Source organism: Equus caballus, chromosome 10, assembly GCF_041296265.1.
Source record: "Equus caballus isolate H_3958 breed thoroughbred chromosome 10, TB-T2T, whole genome shotgun sequence".
NCBI lineage: Eukaryota > Metazoa > Chordata > Mammalia > Perissodactyla > Equidae > Equus > Equus caballus.
The window spans coordinates 87,762,303-87,781,043 of NC_091693.1; the positions used below are offsets into that span (position 1 = coordinate 87,762,303).

General features: G+C 43.9%; 1 long non-coding RNA gene across 1 annotated transcript; it reads left to right on the forward strand.

Moving 5' to 3' along the window:
* The first annotated feature begins 3,715 nt into the window (after positions 1-3,715).
* On the forward strand, positions 3,716-10,971 carry LOC138915867 (uncharacterized). The gene is made up of 3 exons (XR_011422252.1): positions 3,716-3,802; positions 6,314-7,812; positions 10,893-10,971. It is a non-coding gene; the product is annotated as an uncharacterized lncRNA (long non-coding RNA).
* Positions 10,972-18,741: the final 7,770 nt, after the last annotated feature.

Here is an 18,741-nt window from a genome sequence, read left to right on the forward strand (position 1 = left end):
CAGAAGGAGTATAGCAATTAGAATTGTCTGACAAAGGAAGGAATGTGCAATGACAGGGAGGTCCCCAAAAGAACAGACATTCAAACCGGATTGTTGTCTGTTAGGAATGCTGCCAAAGGCACGTCTACACTAGGTGAGAAACTCACTTAGCTGATTCTTAGGGATCCTGTAACGTATGCACACGCGCACACACACAGTCTAGTGAGTAGGCTTAAAGGGAGAATGAAATGGGGCGGGTGAAGGCCAAGAGAGAGCAGAGTCCCACCTGCCTGTCTTCTCCAAGGGGGCATCTGCAGGGAGGCGGGGGAGGGGCTTAGGGTGTGGTGGGAATGTGTGTTTTGTAAAAGCACAGCCTCCTCTTTTTTACAAACAGCACTTTCCACGTTGGTCCTGCATGTGAGTCTTTCACTGCAGAGCTGTCTCCACACCCAGCAGTTCAAGAATTAGCATTTGCGGAACTGCTAGAAGCATGAGCGTGCAGGCAAACCTAATTAACTGAAATCCACTGAACCGGAATCACTTTGAAAATCCTATTTTTAGAAAACATGGGGAAATGACCTAAAACAAACCCATATTGATGACTCAGTACAAAAAAAGGGACATTTTCAGCATATAGCACAGTTTCTACATAAATTCAGAGTAACATATTTTTAGACAACGATCATTGATAGTTATAATGATCGCATAAGAAATTCTTTCATCAAAAGAAGATCCCATGCCTATCCTACTAAGAGAAGAAAGTGTGCTAATATAGTTCAGAAATATTTTCAGTAATGAAGATGAAAACATAAGAAGTTTCCCCTTCATCGCTGATACAGCCAGGAAATTTAATTAGCCAGTGCCCTCAGTTCCTTATTGCGTATGGAAAACTCCACTGATAAACTAGTGACCATACCACAAATATCAAGTATTGCTGTCAAAATTAATGTTATATAAATCAGAAAACATAGCCCTAAAATTCCCAGATACTAGGGTTCATTTTTAAGCTCCACTGTTCACTATGTATCAGGAGGAGTGAGGGAAATTTCTTTGGGAATGTCACAGTTACGTTTCCAGGAGTTAGACACATCTGCATTTGAGACGCAGTAAGGAGTAATGTATTAATACAGGGGTCCCTGTGTCTGCGCTCAGAATCTCCATGGTCCCTCTGCATTGCCTCTGGCCAGCTGCATGCCTCCGGACAAATCATTGCTTTCCAAGTTCTCTGCAAAACAGGTAGGACAGCTGCCAGGCTGCAGAGGTATGAAGATTCAGAAAGATAAATGGCGACCTGCTTTTCACAGAGCCTGGCACTGGGCGCTACCAAAGAAGTCTTGACTATGATTATTAAATTTCCATCCCATGCTTCATGTTATGAAATTCTGTGTTTTATAAAATTTTGGTAAAATATCCATAACATAAAATCTACCATTTTAACCATTTTACGTGTACAATTCTGTGTAGTTCTTATTTAGAGAGAAACTATGACCATTTATAGCAAATGTCTGCATATTAACACTATGCAATTTGCTTTAGGGACAAATATTGAAAAAACAATGAAGATTAATAAAAGCATTTGGTAGGAAGCTCAAAACAATATAGACTTCTCTACACCTTCATAATTTTAAAATGAAGTGTGTGAAGCATAAAATAGCTTCTTCAAAAGGCTCGACAATATTTTAAACACACAGAATGTATTGAAAACATTCACTCTCAGTAAGTATAAAAGTTATCTTTACAGAAAGTAGAAAACTGAAACCATGGAGAAAGCTATAAACTGAAAGGCTTTTGTCCCCCTCACCCTTGACAAATCACCCCCCCCCAATAGTTTGAGAATCCTTCTAGAAATGCTTTATGTCACTGTGAGCATAAAAATCTGTGTGTATCAGTTTACAAATGGAATCACACTATACCCACTATTTTCTATCCAGCTATTTTTAACTTAAAAATGTACCTTAAAGACCTCCCCAGGCTTTTAAAGAATTCGTGGTATTCTATTATGTAGATATGTCACAATTTATTGAGGGAATTCCCAGCTAATGACTTTAGATTTCCACGTTTTTTTCCTCTTACAAAGAAAACTGGAATAAGTGTCTTTATACATAGAGGCATATTTTTGTAAATAATGAAAGATAAATTCCTAGCAATGAAGACTAGCAGACCATTTTAACGATACTTGAAAAATAAAATTAAAACATGCATTTAATGAGTTTATTCGGGGCAGATCGCTGTGTTGTGGATCTCCGGGTCCTTACTTGATGTCACATCTTCTTAGAAATTAAATTGGGGCATATAACTTTGTAGCTAAGAGTTCAGGACGTTGGAATCCCATCATTTTCTAGTTAGACAAGGCACTTAAGCTCTCTGGGCCTGGGCCTGCCCAATGGGGCCATTGTGAGAGTCAAATGAGAGGCTGAAAGCAAGCATTTGCACAGAGGCATTCAGCATCCATAACCTCTCAATAAACGATAACAGTCAATTGTTAGTAATTATCTAGTGATAACGATTATTCTTTTTTTCAGGTTTTTCTTTTTTTTTTTTTTAAGATTGGCACCTATGCTAACATCTGTTGCCAATCTTTCTTGTTTTTTTTTTCTCTTCTCCCCAAAGCCCCCCAGTACATAGTTGCATAATCTAGTTGTAGGTCCTTCTGGTTGTGCTGTGTGGGACATGGCCTGCTGAGTGGTGCCACGTCTGTGCCCAGGATCCGAACTAGCGAAACCCTGGGCCGCTGAAGCTCAGCACACGAACTTAACCACTCGGCTACAGGGTCGGCCCCATAGCGACTATTCTTAAGGAACGCTAGACCATGGCTTCCCAAATTTCCAATTTTTCAATATTGACATAAGCAATTTTAATTGTCCATTTATCCTTTACATGGTGTATATTCCGCTCTTGTGCTTCAAGACTGTTATTAATTTATCTCTTGAAATTTTTTACTCCCATGTTTGAAACCGCTCGCCATGTTTTCACGGAGCTGTTTCTCGGATGGCGCTCCGGTTCTCATCACCCTGCTTCGGGGCCGTGCCCGGGTCCGGGCCAGGGCTGCGCGCACGCTCCACAAGAGACCTGGGCTGGGGCTGGAGTAGAGAAAATGTCCCCTGAGCACTGAGCAAGGAGCAAAGCAGTGACCGCAGGGCTGTCTCAGGACGTGCGCCACGCTCACCGGTGGCCGAGCCCCGGGGAAGAGCAATCCGGGGGCCAGATGCCCTCAAACCCCCAGCTGGAAACCAGGGCGGTGCGCCAGGCCCCTCTGCAGCCTGTGGCCGCGCGCTGCCCATCGGGCGCCCAGTCTCCGGAGGGAAGTGAGACGCAGCAGCGGGTGGAATACTTTATTTATTTATAGTTTTCCTGATAAGGGTGACAGCGACAGCTGGAGCCTCTGGCAGCAGGGGCGGGGCTTCCAGTGTCCAGTGTCAGCCTGGACTTGGCTTGTCTCTCATGGTGGCCGCGGCCGTCAAGGCGTCTCCGGGCAGCGAGCGGTGGTGCTGGCCGTGCGCCTCCCAGCCCGTGCCCTGGTTCTCCTGCAGCGGCTCTGGACCCTGCCCTGTCCCTTTGCGACTTCAGTAGGCCAGATGAGTTCTGCAGTTTATGACTGACACCTAAAATCCCAACCTCCCCAAGCCCCAACTCCTCCCATTTCTTCGTTTCACTATGTGGCAGCTTGGTCCTGCCAGTTGCTCAGGCCCCGAACCCTGGCATCACCCTTGACTTCACTCTTTCTCTGTCCGTCTCTCAACAGCGACATAATTGGTCTTTCTGCATGTGCTCTGAGCCCCCACGGCTTATTGTTAACACAGCTACTAGAGTCATCTTTCCAAAGGTAAGTCAGATTATGTCACTCCTCTCAGAGTCCTCGGGTGGCCCCACCTCACTGAATCAAGTGGAATCCTGTGGTGGTCCACAAGGGCCGGCTCCTTGTTGTCCTTCTGACCTTATCAAGTAGCCGCTCCTTTCTTCACTCCCTGCCCTCCACACACACACTTCCCTCTCCCCATCCCCACCCCGGGCCTACAACATCCCACACAACCCAACTGCAGGGTACAGCAGCTCCCGCCACAGTGTCCTTGCTGGTCTCACACACACCAGGCACCCCACCACCTCGGGGCCTGTCCGTGACTGTTCTGCCTGGAGCCCACTCCCTTTAAGACACACTCTCCCCTGCATTTCCATATTCCTTAACCCCTTATTTCTTCAACGTCCTTCCCGAATTTCCCCAGCCCTCTCCATTTCATCTCATTCAGCTCCTGATCTCTCTGACCCTCAACTCTTTTCCACAGTATTTCTTACCCTCCAGAATATGCTTGCTCATTTGACTAGTGTCTGTCTCTCTCCTCATTGGAATATAAGCCCCATGAGGACAGGAACTGATTCCTGCTCTGTCTCAGGGTCTAGAACGTTGCCCAGCTCATAGTAAGGGCTCCAACATGTGTTGAATAGTGAAATGAATGAACAAATATGGACGCATGTGGCATTGTCTATGTCCTGAGAGTTTATAAGGAGGTTATTCCCAGTCACTCAAGGAACTATGCAAAGGCAGCAACCTCAATGGACATCCGTCAGAAGCTTTGAAGGAAATGACTGATTTTATCTACATTCGTCACTTGAATGAAGATGAAAAACGTCCCATGAAATTTACTAAGTTCTCTCGGAAGGCTTCAGTGAGCTCAGTAAGAGAGGTCTATGGTATGATTTAGAGGGTGTATTACGGCATCACCTGCTCAGACCAATGATTTTCTCTGGTCTATCCTAGTGTCTAAAATTCTCAATATTCATTTTTCAATTTATTCTACAAATATGCAAGGTCCTATTCTAAGAAGTCGGGATATAGCAGTCCACAAGTCAAAGTCCTACCCTTGTGGAGCTCACATCTTATTTGGGGACAGCCAATAAAGAAAGAAACACATATGTGGCAAGAGTCAGGTGGTCATAAGTGCCAAGAGGAAAACTGAAGCAGTTGAGGGAGAGACAGTGGTGTGGTTGGGCGTGCCTGGCTTTTCAGAGAGGGCAGTTGGGGGAGTCAATGTTGAGGAGGTGACATTTAAGTAGAGGCCTAAATGACCTGTGGGAGGAAGCCATGTAGGTGTTATTCAAGTCACTCTTGAAGACATCTCAATGAGAGGAGAGTGACAGTGACCCCTGGCTGTCCAGAGATGTAGCCTGGGCATCTGTCATAATCTTGGAGTTTGTGTTTCAGCCTAAATTCCATGCACAGTGTTTTACCCTACACTATAATGTATACACTTTACTTTAAAAATAACTTGTTATAGTCCTGTCCTAGCTGTGCACCCTTGAGGTTCTTCCCAGCTATATCTCACATGGTGAGGATGCATTCTGCAGCATCTGTCCTCCGTCAAGGTGCCAGTCATCTCTGGGAAGGAGTAGGGGCTTGTACCAGAGTCAATAATTAGGGGCTACATATTTTTTTACTGTTGTTGTTATACAGAAAATGAAATGCAAGACAGAGGTGAGGGAGCATGGAGCTAGAATTTTACTTCTCCGGCCTCTGATTGTTCAGGCTCTGGGTTTTGGTTTTAGTGTTCTGGTTTAATGGAAAGAAACTGTTTTTATTTGTGTCTACTCACAGCCAAATTCAAGTCATTCTTCCGGATGTTTGGATTATTCTCCTGCTAACATTTGGCCGATTGGGTGAATTTAATACCTTCTGTCTAGCTGCTTTGTGCCAAAAATTGTGTAGAAGGTACAATTATCAAATGTCTTGATATTTTTTTCGTCCACCTACTGTGTGTCTTTAAACAAGCCCTGTGGCTAATCCATGTTTCACATTATACAACCTGTGAAATAAGGATAATGTCTGATGAGTTTCTTCTCTTAGAAATACTCTGAGACCCAGCCCTGATGGCCTAGCAAAGTTCGACGCTCTCTGCTTCAGCGTCCTGGGTTCGGTTCCTGGTCACGGAACCACATCACTAGTCTGTCAGTAGCCATGCTGTGGTGGCGGCTCAGAGAGAAGACCCAGAAGAACTTACAACTATATACAACTATGCACTGGGGCTTTTGGTGGGAAGATTGGCAACAGATGTTAGCTTAGGATGAATCTTCCCTTGCAATAAGAATTCAAAAGTCAACTATTTTTTTAAAAAAGGAATACTCTGAAAGCATAGTTTATGCTCTCAGAGGAAAAATGACACATTGCATCTAGAGCCTTAGTAATTCCATTTTCTGAGCATGATTTTTATGTCTCTATATGCATTAGCAGATGGCCTAAGATGACGGAAAATGGAAAATACAGAAATGTTGTGTGCAACTTCTGGGAAGGGATATTTGAGAGAGGAGGTGCATCCTTCTTTTGGCCTTTCTTTTTCTTCTTCAGTGACCATAGTCAACATGGGGGCGCCGCCTGGTACCACGAGGAGCACACCAAGAAAGAGCAGCAACACTGAAGGACTGCGGGAGCCGGACGCTGGGAATCTGCCGTCTTTCCCTGGACTGCCCACCTCGGCTCAGCTTTCACGTGAGAGAAATAGATTGTGTTCTCATGTAAGCCACAGCCATTTTGGATTTTCCTGTTGTGCAGTCAAACCTAACCCTAAATAATGCACACCTGTGATTTGAAAGCATTTTAGCGCTTACAAAAACACCCTATATTACTTATCTCATTTCTTCAACAATCCTATACAATGCAAGGAACAGGAACTATCATTCCCACTTTTCAGTCGAAGAAACTGACCTTTTAGGAAGTTAAATGACTTGCACACGGTCAAACAACTAGTAAGTAGAGAGTCTGGATCAAAGAGAAGTTCGATATCTTCGTACAACTAGTCCCACCTGTTGAGACAGGGAGACACAAGCCCGGTGCACGGTCCTGGAGTGAGACAGATCTGACTGCAGATTTTTCTGTCTGGCTCCTCTTGTCTTAGGCGAGTTATCTACCTTTCGTGATCCTCATGTAATTATTTGCAAGGTGGGTAAACAATACCTCTAGGGATCAAACGCTCCGAATGAGATAAGGTTTGTGGAGCTCCTGGTCCAGGGTCTGAGATACAGCAGATGCTCAGTAAATAGAGCTCTTATGGTGGCAGATGCTTATCATTCTAAAGGTTATTCAGATGTGGGAGCAAAGGAATGGAGGGGAGAGACTCAAAGGCTGCTTCATCTTGAAGTTCTGTATGTCTGTAAAGAATTTGAAATATTTTTCTTTCTTTCTGGTTCAAAAGATCAGATTAGTGGGCCTGGGAGTGGCTAAGTTTCTTGTGTCCTCTGAACATCTTCAAGTTATTTCTCCCTATCTCCATTTGGGGAGAGACGTCACAGAAAAATGTTTTTTGCTTTCAAGCTTCTCACAAGACTCAAGAAGATGGGAAAGCACCCATTCCAAAGCAATTTCTAAATTTCCCTTATAGAAGTGAAGCGGGAACTCCTAGAGTAGCAAGTTGAATTTTGTTTCTCAAATACAGTTTGCATGCCCCCTTCAGGTATGTGATATCAGGTGAGTGTTGTCTAATGGGATTCAAAGGAGATTTATGAGCTTCTAGAGGGGGCTAAGATTCATTAATTTCTTGAGTGGGCATTCTAGTTGGGATTGAAGTGTTGACAGTTGATGCTTCAACAAGTTGAGTGAACCCACCAGGCATTATCTGATCCAGATTCTGGTTTAAGTTGGATCCAATCCAGACCGCAAACATGTGGAGGGTCAGAATAACAATCTGAACTTGTTGCAAGATGCATGCCATTTGCGAATCTATCAGCAATGATAAGCTTTCTTCTGTTTGTTTTCTCATTTTCAGACTCAACTAGATGAGAAAAATGTCCTTCAAGCCCCTCAGACCTTGAAGAAAGTCATCCAGATGCACCCTCTGACGTGCACCTGCAGTAAGCTGACACTTATCTCATTCCTATTCAGAGCAATTGGCTAGATCAAGTAATCACACCACTTATTTACATCAATATTAGGCCATGCCCATTTGATGGAAAGGATTCTGGTAATGCGACTTATTTTCTAAGGCACAGCTCACACTGTGACACAGCAGAAGAGCCCAGAGTGGCAGCTGCTGGACTGACGGCACTCTTCCTGCTCCAGTCTGGCATTTCCAAAGTAGAATCTGATTATAACTAGCAGTACGGAATTATGGGCAAAGAGACGAAGTGCAGAGAGCAGGAAATATTAAGAGACACAAATAACAAGGCGGTGAGGCAGTCTGCCTTGCATTCCCTTCTCGGGCTGTAAGAAGGCAGCTGATCCTGCTGGAAAATGCCTCCTTGCTTTCAGGATATAAAGATACTTTCAGACCTGATCAAGTCAGGGTCCTTCACGGCACCGGTGCCAACCTGTGTGCCTCCTCTGAAGCTCCCGACATCTCAGGTAGACTCAGATTCGACTACGAGAAATTTTCTGAGAAAATAAAATGAGAAATTCTAAGCTTATGTAAATGTACCTATGCACCATCTGGAGATGTCTGGATACAAGTCACTTATCTCCTCCCACAATTCAACTTCAACCACATCTGAGCAGTTACTCCAAGTTCAGCATCTGCTAATTAGTTTCTTACTCTAAAGTATTTATTTTCTGCAAATATTCTTTCCTCCATTTTTTCTCTTATAATTTATCACTAACTTTGTTATTGGTCACTATCTTTTTTTCTCAGACACTCTGAATAAATTTCAAGAGTTTTCCTTTTGAAATCTTAATGCCTAGGAAAAGATAAGCAATGGTAATAATACATGCATATATGCATGTAATAACATATGCATAGATATGTATACTGTTGTATGACTTACAAAGCACTTTTCATGCACATTATCTCATTTAATCCTAAGTACAACATAATAGCCAAGCTGCCTTCTCTTCCTCCTGGTTACTATGAGGCAGGCACTGTGCTAAGAGCTCCCCATGCAATGTTCCTAGACACAGGTGAATCAGGGAAGAAAGGCAAAGAGGAAATATGCTTTGGTATAGATAGAGGACCATGGAGGGCAGTTAGCAAACATCAAACTAGGCATGAGCAGTCCAGGAAGATGGCCACTCTGCCATTTATTTCTACTTCTCTGGCATTGGGCCGGTGGGAACCTCTTTGGACCTTGGTTTGCTCAAAATTAGATTAACACACACCTGTCCTGTCTGCCTTACAGAGTCACTCGGAGAATCAGATTAGATAATATGTGAGAGAATATTTTGTGGTTTGCCAAATGAAGAATGAATATTTTTATTGATTTTTTTTTTCCTGCGCTTGACTTTTGCCAACATTGGCAACATCAACCTAAACAGAAGCCTCAGTCTATTGAAGAATAGAAAAGAGAAACATTTTTAGAACTGTGTCGGCATGTTCTTATAGTCTCTTGGCCATGTTACTTTTCATATAACAAACATGTCAGCGTTTGTGTGGCAGCCAGAGACCTGAGTTACAATCTAACGTAAGAGTTGAACCCAAAGGAAACAAAGGCCTTACAGGGTCTTCTGCAAATCAGGGTTCTTTTTATGTTTTACTTTTCTCAAAGTGAAATCCATAAACAACTAGCACACAAATCACATGGCATGATTATAGGCATTTCTGATTTCTGCACCCGCTTTTACCTGCTGACTCAGAAGCTCCAGGGCGGGGCCTGGAAATCTGTCGTCTGTAACAAGCACACTCGCAGAGCCTTAGGCCCACTAGTTCCAGAACCTGGAACGGACTGGCTGAAGTTTGCAAGTTGTCGGAGAACATTTGTTCTTCGTTTCTTTGCAGCAGTGACAAGCTTTATGAACATTCTGTTAGGAGCCCATCCCAGTGCTTATGTCACGGCATTCATGTGCAGACTAGGACTTCACTTTCCCGAGGGCGCTGTGAAGTCGCGTTTTCTCAGCTTTCTTCAATTGCTCGGTGGGTTCAAAAGAGAACTTTGGAAAGAGTTCGAGCCCAGTGTTATTTCTGGCCTCCGCTCAAAAAACGAACTATCTCGAAAGCAGTTAAATTGATAACCAACCAGGCCTCAACTCTTCTCAAGCAATAATGTCAAAATTCTTAAGACATTAGCAGTTTGTACTGTGCATTGAAATAGAAGGGTAGAGATTTTGCCTTTGGTCGTCAGTGACTGTGGAATAATACTATTTCCGGGGCAATAGGCATATCATCAATCAGCTTCACGGAAGAGAGAACTAAAAGAGATTAATCAGTGTTTACTCAACGTGCATTTATTGAGCAACAGCTGTGTGCCTGGCACTGGTCTAGATCTAGGCTAGAGGAGTAAACAAAGTAAACCAAGGTTTTTAGCCACTTAGATTACAGCAGGGGAAGCGGAACATAAAGAAAAAGCACATGTTTAATATTTCTAACATGAACGGCACATGAGGCAATGATAAGAACAATAGAAAATGGTTTACTCTGAATCTACTGTGATGAATTTTAGAATTCTGGAAACAGCTAAACTTGGAAACCATTCACTGAACCACACACATTTATGGTCGCTTCACAGTATAGTCAACATTTGTCGTTCTGGTTCCTCTCTCCTTTCCCTAAGGCACAATCCTCTCTCCTTGTGGTTTCTGACCTTCTTTCACAACTGTGCCCTATGTAACAATGCTTAGAAAAGCAGCCAATCAGGAGAGTCATTTTCTGTCCCCATTTAGCACTCCTGACTCAGGCAACTAAACCAGTTTGAACCAGATAGAGCATTACAGCTGTCCTCTGGATTTCACCCAGAGTCTATGGATATTTAGTTAGCTTCAAGATGACAAACTAATACCTGTGTGGGCCAGCCAAAACAACATTCTGTTTTTTCCTCGGCTGTGTTATTCATATTTAGAGTTGTAATACGATTCCATCTGAAAATCCTGTTGCAGAAATTTCTTGGAAAAGAACATGCAATTTATCTGTGCCTATGAAGTCCTTATTAGTTGGGGAGGGTGCGGGAGTGTGGGGGGGGGCGTAAAACAAAAAAAACCCCACCAACACCTACACCTGACATCCTTGCAGACCACAACGGGGAGCCACGATGTTTCAGAAATGTATCAGCAGCAGAGAGCATGTTGCTATTCCCCACACAATTCATTTGGTAGGTGTGTTTTTCATTTGATTTAATTTTTCATATTTGTCTTTCTGCTTACATAGAAACTTTATCTAGGGGGAAAAATGCTAAGGTTCAACCTCACATGGACTAACTAATTACCTACAAATTGCAGACTTCAGCAACTTTTAATAACACCATCGGCTTGGTGCTAAACTGTGAAACGGATTCCATTTTTGTAATATTGTTATTCCACGGCACAGTGCTGTTAGAAGCAGTCCCAGAAGCAAAGACATCGTGCAGCAGCTGTGCAGAGCTGGCTTCTCATCACAGCTGAACGCCAACAAGGGCGAATCAATGAGGAAGACACCCCCACTTCTGCGGACCTACAGCCGCCAGTTCCAAAGGCACATAAATATCAAGCATCCTGCAAGAGAAGTGACATGGCAGCAGGGAGAATGACAGTCAAGCCCTCCGTGGCCGGGAGCACATAGAGGTAGATTTTGAACATAGATTTTGAACTCCAGGTTACATATTTGAAACTGCCAGAGTGCGGGATTGAGCCCCCGGGCAGTGCTGCCAGCTGCGTGTGCACGTGGTGTAGACGGCTGGCGCGGGAAGCCTCTGGGCGTGCAATGGCCACCCAACTGCAGGCGCCAGCTGTTGGAAGGGCACAGCCCAGGGACAGTGCCACAGTAGACAGGTGTGAGGCTGGGGAGGGAAGGCTGCTGTTGGGGGTTTTTGTCGTCATCGCATGTGTCACGTGTCTCACGTGTGTTTTTAAATATAAAAGTGAATTTTTGAAAGTTGATTGCAGTTGGATTTTTAGTTGAGGCCTCTTCTTAGGAGATGGTGTGCTGGCAATAAATGTCATCTGTCGCTTGTGACCTTCAGAAAGGTAACCTGCAGTCAGAATCATAACTTGGCCGAGGTCCCTGTGGGCTGTGCTTCTGTGGTGCCCTTCTCTGTCCTGAGCTTGCTGTGCCAGACACTGCACCTGCCAGTGCCACTGTGAGGGGGAGAGCCCTTCACCTCAAAGAGGGGACAGCCCGGGGGAAGGGCCAGCTCAGAGGGCAGGGGGAGCTCCAGGTGGCTGGGCTGTTGGCAGGGCCCCGACTCTGTGACTCTTAGACATAGTGCAAAGCAGGCTCTGCTTTCAACATAAACACTGTTTTCTTGTTGCTAAATGATCTGAGTCCAAAAAACTCCACTGCATTCGTCAGCCGTTTAGTTCTAATGAGTTACTTTAATAAGGCAGGGCCCGTGGCTATTGCAAATACGTGATTATGTTTAACCCACGTGCAGAAGGCCCAAGACGTGCAGAAGCAGACGAGTAGTGCCTCTCTGTGATAGACCCTCCATAGTGAATAGACTAATCTTCCGTGAAACGAGGGAACTCTACCCACAGTCTCAGGTGCTAAGAGTGGGTCACACTGGAAGAAATCGTTCACAGCCGTCTCTTCCTGGGTCTCATTTAAAGAAAATTGTCTTCCATTATTTTAAGAGAAAAACAAGGAAATAGAAAATTATTTCCCACTGAGCCATGGCTTTTTTTCAATCATCCTCTTCATCTCCCTTTTAGGAGCGAGCAAGTTTCTTTGCCTTGCTGTTCATTGCTCTGGCTTGAGCCTTAGATGTTTTTATCCCATCATTCACATGGTTCAAATCAGGAACGAGGTGCATTCGAGCTGGGCCTCCTTCTGCCAGGAAGATAATCCCCTGATGACCGGTCAGCATTTTTGTCCCAGTGAGTTTAACTTTTGAGAAGCAGAGGCTGCTTTAAGTTTGCACAAAATAACCCTGGGGACAAATAAAACCCAAGTTTGGGCATTGTCATCCTCATCCCCCACGTTGCCTGCAGTTCCCAGCTTTCCTTTCCTGATGTGGACATTGCAAATCCAGCACCTCTTCAAAATGGTATTTAGTTCCGAAAACATTTGGAGTTAGGGCAAAATTTGCATAATTCTATTAAAAGGCTTATACCTCAGCTTTGAAAAATATTTGAGAAAATGTGATTTGAGAGAAAGAAAGTCTTATCTTTTGGCCCAGAAGGTGCCTCATGGAACTAAGCTTGTTAATGTTAAGAGTGCGTGTTAAGCACCAAAAACTAAAAAAATACAGACTCGAAGGGTTTCTTTGATCCCTCCTAAAGTCCCCAGTGGTCTGAAGCCTAAGATGGAAATGAATGTTCTGTTTCTTTCACTGTATTGTAAACTTAGAAGCTGGAGTCACATTACAGTGATGGGAAACACAGGTGCATTTCTGTAGATTTCAAAATAAAGTTTATTGGCTCCTTTCAGTCAAGGACGGTTCATGCTGGTGTCATTACAGACTTGAGAAGATCTTCTGTAGATCAGATCTGAGAGTCTGTCATCGTGTCTATTTTGATCGTTTGCTGCTGCCCATCATTCATAGGTTGACAGCCAGTTTGGCACCGGTTTTTCATATTCAGCTTCTGAGATAGCACTTAAGGAAATAAACGCCTTCGACAGCGTAACTGTTGAAAAACCAGTTGCAATTAAAACGCCTCCTAGTGTGACCCAGGTCTCCATTAAAGCAGCTGCTGCACCAGGAGCTGAGGGCTGCACATCCAGAAGAAGATGTGCCTTCAGGGAAGATGCGCAGACCGCTCCTGTGCTAGGCTGGAGAGAGCACACGGCCACCATTCTAGAACCGTCCAGAACTTGAGCCTACCCTCCTCTGTTGGGACCCATGTCTCATCTACAACCTGCAGGAGTCTGGGAACCAGCCCTGACATGTCTGTTAATTTTCATTCTCTATTCACCTGAATTGTTGCCAGGACCAGAACAAGACTTTTAAAGCCCTTAAGTTCCTAAACACATAAATAAAAATGCAACTTTGTTTTCTGAAATAATGTAAAATTTATAAGAATGCTGATAGCAGAACAACTTTTTATACTAGTTGATTTCTTGATTACAAAATTGTGGGTGAATTCATTAAGTGGAAATCTCCTGATGTTTATTTATTTGTGCCTATAGGGTAATCCTGCAGTGGCTGTTGTGACAGCATCTAGTTTGTGGCCACTTTCGTCCCTCGCAATCTTTTCTGCCCACCAGCATAGCAAGAGGTCTCATGGTTGCTTTTCAATACTGAAGATTTTGCTGGGTCCTGACTGTACTTCATCTCTAAAGTGAAGCCTTTCCGGATGCTTATGTGCTGCTCCTTGACTCACTGACCTTAGGCTGCGTCCCTTTTCTGACAAGTGCCCTTTCTTACCACGTTTTTCACCCATCTTGCTATCTGACTCCAGATTACATTAAATCAACTTTTAATTTATTTAGGTAAATAGCATTTAGGAAAGCTTTTATGTCATTTTAAAAAAGCAACTTCTATTCAACTGGTAATGGCCCTGGGAAGTTATACACATCTGGCTGTCAAGACTTAAATGCACATATAGTTCTTTGGTGCATGTGTATGTTATAAGTAAAATTCAGATGCTGAAGATTATTTGGACAGACACGGAACTCTGTTAATTAGAGCTGCCTCTTCAGGATCGGAACCTGAGAATTGTGCTCTTATTATGTAATACACAGGCAAAGTAGGTTACTGTACCTGACGTGGGGCAAATGTTTATAATGTCCAGCCAGAACTGTCACCTGAGGACACAGAGAACAAAGAAACAGAAAGCCCTAATCAGATTAGAGCTTAACGAACCCGCTTCCGGCTAGCTGTGGACTCGCCCATGCCAGGCCGTGCCAACGAACAAACAGTAGGACAAAAATGAGAGAACCAAACCTCTTCTGAATTATTTACATTCTTCTGGTCGCTGTAATTACAGGATATTTTTCATTTTCTGTTACAACTTGCTCCCATGCTGATATGTTTTTAAGTTGCGATTTGTTCTCTGTTGCGAGATAGTTATGGTAATCATTAAAATGGGCAAAATTTCTTTCTGAAACATATAAAAAATAATAGCTGTGTATGTTTCCACAGAACTGGCGTTTGTGGATGAATGGCAGTTCCAGTTAGGTTTTATATAATTTACCACAAACATTGCTAGACTGCAAACATACCACACACAGAACATCATAATATAAATTATGTAGTCCGAATAAAATATCAGGAAAATCACATAGTTAATATATTTATATATTTGTCCTTTATTCCTAAATATGAATTTTTAAGGGAACATTTTTTCCTGATAACTAAAACAATACGTGTTTACTTTAGAAGAGATGGAAAAAACAAAAATAAAAAGGAGTCAATAAGAATCACTCATAATCCTACAACCCAGAGACATCCATTCTGTTACCTAGGGGTGGGTAGTTAACTCTGTTAATTAGGTACATGCACCCTACTTCTAGTTTTTTTTCTATACGTTTTATTTTACAAAATTGTATTATACTGTAACTGTTTTATAGTCTTAAACATATATGTATGTAACTGGCATATATATATATATATATATATATATATAGTAACTGGCAGAAAAAAGCAATATATATATTATAGCAATATAATATAATTGTATAATATAACATATATAATATATATATTGCTTTTTTCTGCCAGTTCCTATTCTTCTGCATCACACTGTTCATAGCTGCATAGTATTTGTCACGCGTCTACTAACATTTCAGAAATGACTCTTAGACTGACCAGAGTTGCAATGGGTATCCGCAGCTTCCAGCCATAGAGGCTGCCGCCTCTTATTTAGCCAGAGCTGTTATTTTCTTTGAATACCTTTAGGTGGTCAAGCCCCTTCTAGCTCTTCTGCTCCTTGTGTGAGGCCCCACCATGGGCCGTTGCTTTATGTCTGTCTATTGCATGCATTTCCGTTTCCCACCTTTGGTATAGAATGTACAAGAGCTAAGGGAAACACTAAAGGAATTAAAAATGATTGAAAATGACTTTCCTGAAATGGCATTCATGTTTTAATTGAGAGCTCCGTTTTTTCCCTATTCAGCACAGCTATTTCATCCCATGTAACTGGCCTGATATGTCCTCCCTGGTGGCAAATGGGCGTATGTGCTATTTGGAAGGGAAAGAGAACAAGAAATTGGGGAAGTGGGTTTTGATGGCTTGGGTTCAGTGCCCTTGGCAGCCCTTTACCCAGAAGTCACTGTTTCTGTGTAGTCCTGGGCAGAGTAGGCCATGCTGTGATAACAAAGTAATCCTGAAATCTCTGTGGATCAGCAACGACGAGTTGATTTACTGCTCACCTAGAGACTGATGGGGCCTGGCAGGGACTTGTCTTCATCCATGACTCTGCAACGCAGGCTCCCTCCATCTTGTGATGATGCCGTCTCAATATGTGGCTTCCAAGGTTGCTGCCACAGAGGAGAAGAGGCATGTAAAGTCACACCAGCCCTTAGCAGCCTCAGCCCAGAATTACACGTCTCTGCTGCTCCAATCCCTTGGATAGTGGGGGCGGGAGCCTGAGAAATGTCGGGAGCGCAAGGGTATTTGAGGAGTGCATCTGTCACTTTATCCCACGTCAACCACAGAAACAAAATTAATGCATCTTCTCAGTGAACTAGAACAGGGAATCGAAAGGATTATGGGGATCAGAGAATCTGGAGCAACCAATGAGTTCATTAAGACCTGGGAATCAGAACAGTCTGGAGAGTAGTGATGCTCAGAGAGCAAACAAACTGACCCCTACGGCCACTGGACAGTGTTACCCAGATCGAGTGAGACCAGAGAGTGACCTCACACCCCTGACTTAGATTCTTTGGCAGCGTGGTTCCCAAACCTGGTTACTCAGGTTTAGAAAATTTGGAAAGAACTTTAGAAAATGTTGAGTTCTGGCCCCACCTGAGACCTACTGAATCAGAATCTCCTGAAGAAGATCCGACATATATTATATTTTAAATGTTTCCCTTATCATTCTGATGTAGCCAGGGTTTAAAAATCATTGCTCAGATGAGAAGGAGGTGGAAGATGTCTGTAGGAGGAGGGGCCGATGAGAGAGTGAGCCTTAGAAATGTACTGGAAAGAGCCACATGGGAAGGGAGCTCAGTCTTGGGTCCTCTGGTTGGGGGATGATTAGCATCACAAAGGGAAGTAAATTCAGCCCTAAATCAGGGCACCCCATCAGGTCAGATACTTAGGATCTAGATGGAGAACACCCTCCGCAGGCTTACCAGGCTGCCATGGTCTGAGTTGGTTACTCAGCTTCCTCGTGGTCAGGAAATCACTAGGTAGCAACATTGTTAAATATACAGAAATTGCTGAAAAAGCCAACTTTGATTCATCTCCAGTTCCACACAGAGCACAAGAGGCAAATCTGACCTTTGCCTAATGGCTGCAGTTTTTACCTACAGCACCTGTTTTTGCATAGGGCTTTCTCTAGATATGTCCAGATATTCCAAGACCAAAACCTGGGTAAGCACCAAAGATGCAGAAGGTAAATATTGAATGAAAAAGTGGAGCGTGGAGGGCAGAGCTTGGGGCGATGTCAAGGTCAATTAATGGATGTCCAAATATAAGATCACTTAGCTGAGTAGCAAATGCACTAGACGAGAGTCGTGAAGAGGGAATGAAAACCAGGACTGGGCAAAGACAGGTGAGTTAGCTGGAGTCATGAACTCAGGGAGGAAACGTGAACAGTCTTTCTTAATTCTAGCAGAAATCCAGCTGGTTTGGAGTGTTTTTATGTTGCCAGAGCATGCCTTCCCATTCCATAGTTTTAAAGCTGCTGGAAGCACAACCAACTATAGAATGTGCCCTCTTACCCTCATGGTTTTTGCTAAAAGACCATTTCCATGCTTTACGTAACTGCTCTGTTAGTTACAGCCACAGCCATGATTCATTAAGATCACAGCATTGGATTTTGAAAGTAATTCATCTGTTTTCCTTTTATTCCGTCTCACTCTCTGTTTACCTTGGAGTCCTGCAGGTGGCTGGCTGGTCAAGCTGGGTGAGTAGAGTTGAGTGATGTCTGCTTCTGAGCCACGTTCCAGGACACTGCATCCGAACAAGACCCTGGCTGCATCGTGCACATGTTAGAGAGGCCCTGGACTAGGCTGTTGGTTCTCAACCTGGCTATTTTAATAAGTCCCCTAGCTAGAGGACCTGTCTGCTTGCAGCTCACATTGGTATGAAAGTGGAGCCGCCAATTGGATTGGGAATTGCCATCTCCACCACCGACATGGGGCCCTAGAGTCACCAGCATCACTCACTGGTCAGCTGAAACACAACGTTAGGAAGACTGTCACAGACCTGGCTCACTGCAAGGGTGAAGGGAGGCTGATGTGACGAGTGAGACGCTCCCTGTGGGTGAGGGGAGCAGCCCCCTGCCCCCCATGTCCTGGGAGGTGGATCGAATCGTCGAGGAGGAATCTTGAGAGGGGTGCAATTCAGGGGGCTGAGAGTTCCAACTTTTCCTCTCCTGTTTTAGGAAGTGCTTCTGAAATGGTCCTTGATTTTTAAAATAAAGATGTTTGCTTTATGTAAACTTCTGGTGTTTCTGCTTTGGGCCAACTGAGTGGACAGGACAGCAACGGAAGAGAGGTTTACCCCATGCCGTTGCCTCGGTGAGTCCCTTGCGGGGATGCACACCTGTTGAGCGGATTCAGACTCCAAGCCCAAGAGGTGCCACCAGTACGAGAGAAGAGTGGCTGAAGGGGGAGCTCAAGGCAGCTTAGAGCAGCACTTCTTAAGCTTCAGTGTGCCTGCAGATCACCTGGGGATCTTGTTAAATGCAGATTCTGGTCAGCAGATCTGAGTACCCGAATAGGGCTCGAAACTCTGCGTTTCTAACAAGCTCCCTGGTCACGCCGATGCTGCTGGTTTGAGTAGTGAGGAGCCAGAGGGCCTTATACACCTGGCTTCCATGTATATTTTCCTTGACCT